Genomic DNA, 3,943 nt, shown 5'->3' with positions numbered 1-3,943 from the left:
AGTGAGCTGTCGGAGGAAGATGGCAACCGGTCGCAAAACTCCCGTGTTGTATCCTTAGGAATATTTAAGTTTGTGGATAGACGAGAGGTGGCACGATGCGATGGGCGGGTGGGCAGCACCACGCCCGTTAGGACTTCATGCAGGATGCGCTCATAACGCCAGGTACCCAGCTGCTGTGCAGTGCTGTCATGGGACCTGCCAGGCAGATACCGACTAAGTGTTATTGGGCCGACTGGCCTTCCTGATGTTAATTGAAGTTTAACCAGCTGCTGTAGATCTTCACCAGACCAGGCGAAGGAGTACGATTTGTTTGGTGGAGAGACACCCCCGGTATTGCCTGAAGGGCAATACCGGGGGTGTTCCCGTACCACTATCCCGAGCGCCAGTCACAGAGCGACTGGAAGGCAGCCCCTCCAGTGTGGAGGGTGGGGGGTCACTTATTTTACACCTGGCGTAGTGTGAAGGTACAGACCTTAAAAGGTCATAAGTGGCTGTGATCTAGGATGAAAACTCAGTATTTAACGAAGAAATACGTCCGGCCGTGCGCCGCACGAATGCGCCCAGCGCACGGCGCGTAGGCACATGCCTCTTCAATGCATCGAACAATACAGCACCATTCTTGAACATAAGAGAGCGGCCGTATTCAGAAATTAATGTCGCGACTGGACTTGATCATCATAAGATTCAGAATCGTCTGCAATGAACATGCCCGAGAGGGTCATTTCGTTTCCTTCGGCGCGTCAGCCGTTCACGTGAGCCACGGCAAAGCTAAGTCGCATTTCTGAATACGGCAGTAAATGCATCCATGCACTAGCGAGCATGCATTTACCCAGGGAGCAAATATTCCTATATACGCGCCAGATCAGGTCCCTGTGCAAGCGGGAACAGAAGTGAACCACACTTCACAAGTGCATCTTACTTTTCCGCGTAGTACGCCGTCTGCCGCAGGAAACTCAAGAATATAATAGTACGTCCATTCACTTTTCGCTTTCCCTTCTTTGCCGGGAGCACCACTCTTGTAGGCCTTCTTCTTCTCCAGCGCTACCGTAAGCCAGCGGTTGTGCAAGTTCTTAAACTTCCCCGCTGCCTGCTCGCCTGCATGGTATGTACAAACACAATGACATGGTCACACACGTTCCCAAAACATTAAGAAAATTTCACCAATTACTCACCTGTCATCCCAAACTGTTGTCCAATAATGTGCCAGCGGTTGGCGCGCAGGTCCTTATCCTTGAAATCGATGTTCGATTTATCATAAAGGCACGGATAATCACGAACAGTTTCTAAAAACGCTTCCATTGCGACTTCGACGACGTCTCGGTGGCAGTGTGGGAAGGCTTAACAAAAACAGCCCCCTGACTGGAAATGGCCTCTGATATTTTACGGTGTGTGTGTCTGAGATTTACGGCGCGCATGTCACGGAGCCCATAGATTATGATTCTTAGCTTATGCCACAGGGGGCGCCACAACAGCGCGGCTCGTAAAGCGGCTCGCTTCTGATTGGTGGTCATTTTGCGGCTGCCGCGAAAAATGGGTCTCGCACCCATTCGCGCGTTTGCCGCGCGTTGCTGCCGCTTGTCGTGAATCTTGCCGCGCACGACAGCACCGCTCGCCGCGTGCGTTTTTGTTGCCAGTGTCGACGTACCATACCACGGCGTATCGTAACAAGAACAGACGACTCTGGAGTCATTCACGATACAGTCATGGACGACTGTACCCTCTTTTTTACCATACATCTAGCAGCACCATGAAAAGAAATGCGAACGGCGAAGCGCGTCAACACTGCGTAGTTCGCACTTTGTGTCGCCGCTGTAAACTCATCAGAGAGCTTACCTTCTTATGTATGCGTGCTTCCTACCAGTGGTGTAAATGAAACAACGTAACCGACGTTAAAAGATCTCTACTTGTAATAAAAGCACGCAGTGATAATGCAGCAAAGAAACGCGGGACCTACAGCAAGAAACATCGGCGTGCAGGTACAACCGCGCTAATGATGGTTGATCCATTCCCGAATAGGCATACGAAGGCACAAGTGCCCAAACATTTATATTCTTTGAAATTTTCAACTACCGGTTTTACATTCTGATACAAGAAGCTGCACAATTTACTTGGGAAAAGGCTTTATACATAGTAAAAAGCTGTCTTACCTGCCAATCTGTCCGGCCCTGTTTATCCACTGAAGCCACATCTATCGGAGTTTTTGATCTTTAGGAAAGGCATAAAACCCGAGGCCTTTGTCCCTTGCACTGTTGTTGTAGCACCCAGGAATGCAACAGGTGAATCCTTCCATCACAGGATAGCTGCACACGAATTAAAAATTGTCTGGACACGCAACACATATGCAAACCGTGCGGCTGGAGTTACCAGAGTGACTTCACAGGAGGTGCTGGAGGACTGCGGTGAAGCCGCGGGTGTGCGAGTTTCAGGCCTCCCCCGGCGGGGGGAAGTCCTGCAGGGTGCCGATCCGTCGGCCGGCACTCCCTGCTTTGGAGATGGCAGAGCACCCTTCGCTATCCCTGCCTGGGGCGTGAATGGCCTTGCCATAAGCTCGGTGGATGTGGCTTGGGCAAAAGCCGGAGTGCTGTGTGGTGCACCGCCCCTGCGCACCACATCAGCAAAGCTTGTTTTTGTGGAGAATGTGAAAGTGCTTTTCGTGTGGGTGAGTTGCCTTGCTTTCTTGAAAGTGATATTCTGTTTTGTCTTCATTGTGATGATCTCTTTCTCGTTCTTCCATGAGGGACATGTCCTTGAATTGGGCGCTACTGAAGGGAGGAGGGGCCGTAGTGGACCCTGTCAAATAGAAGCAGGGTGCAAAATATGTCCTTTTGCTGTTGTGTGCCATGCATTCATACCACTTCAGAAATGAATAAATAGACAATTGAAGGAAATAACCTGCCATTCAATGCTGCAGGCTCTGCCTGCTGTTTATAAACAATGTTCAAGGGCACCTCACTTGCTGTTGCATAAATGAGCTTCACTTCAGTAAGTTTGTCTTTGTCTTCATTGTGATGATCTCTTTTTCATTCTTCCATGAAGGACATGTCCTTGAATATGCGGGGTGATCACCTTCGCAGTTTGCGCACATATGTGGGAAAATGCACCGGGCTCATTTTAAACACCTTTAGTTATAGCATTCATTTAATTATGTTAAACATATTAACAACTTTTACCCTTGCTGACTTTTTGACGCTGACTTTCTCATGAACCGAGTCATGAACTGTTTGCAACATGCCTCCTTTGCACAGTAGATACATGCACAAGACATACTACCTGGATGCAGCTCCCCTTGCCTCGTAAAATAAAATATAATCTGTTTCTAATGTGACAGATTTCAATAAATGTTTTTCATCTATAAGGCACAGATTGTTCTTCCAGAGCTCTCATCATGGAGTGTTCAAGTGTTTTTTGAGCAGTGACAAAATGAAGCAGCTTCAGCCAAATCCACAGCCTAGGAAGACATCCGCAGTATGCAGCTTTTTGACTTTGAACAGCACATTATCTCCTAGAGTGTCCGAACCTTCATTGTTGGCAGTTAGAATGTCAGTCCGAATTGTCATGAGAAATAACGAAGGTGTTCCTTCGGCGTGACTTGTCCATTGAACGAACATAGTGACATCTTGGAAATTACGCTGTCCTGTTCTACCTGTCCCTTTCCATGCAGAATTATACTGCCACTGTGCAATCTGGCCTTCCTGATATTGCAACTTTTCAGCAGGGTCCGAACAAAGAGCCCAAGTATTGCCATTTTGTGGTCGTAGACAATATTCGTGGTAGACTCTGCAAAATCGAAAACTTCTCAGTGATCTGTGAATGTGGATATCGTGTTGCTGTGGCTAAGCGCACGAGCTTGCCATTGACTGCCTCAAATGGAAACGCTGAGAATCCCCAAAGCAGTCCCCATAGCTTGACATGGTGTACTATGTAGAGGAGGATGTGAGCATTT

At 48.3% G+C, this 3,943-nt stretch overlaps 1 pseudogene; it reads right to left on the bottom strand.

The window, feature by feature from the left end:
* Nucleotides 1–915: 915 nt before the first annotated feature.
* LOC149360427 (uncharacterized) lies at nt 916–1,299 on the bottom strand (annotated as a pseudogene).
* Nucleotides 1,300–3,943: the final 2,644 nt, after the last annotated feature.

The sequence above is a fragment of the Amblyomma mixtum genome, chromosome 2 (assembly GCF_055824585.1).
Source record: "Amblyomma mixtum isolate Tamu chromosome 2, ASM5582458v1, whole genome shotgun sequence".
NCBI lineage: Eukaryota > Metazoa > Arthropoda > Arachnida > Ixodida > Ixodidae > Amblyomma > Amblyomma mixtum.
Note: the sequence above shows the minus strand (reverse complement) of the source record. Positions and strands in the feature narration are given on the sequence as shown.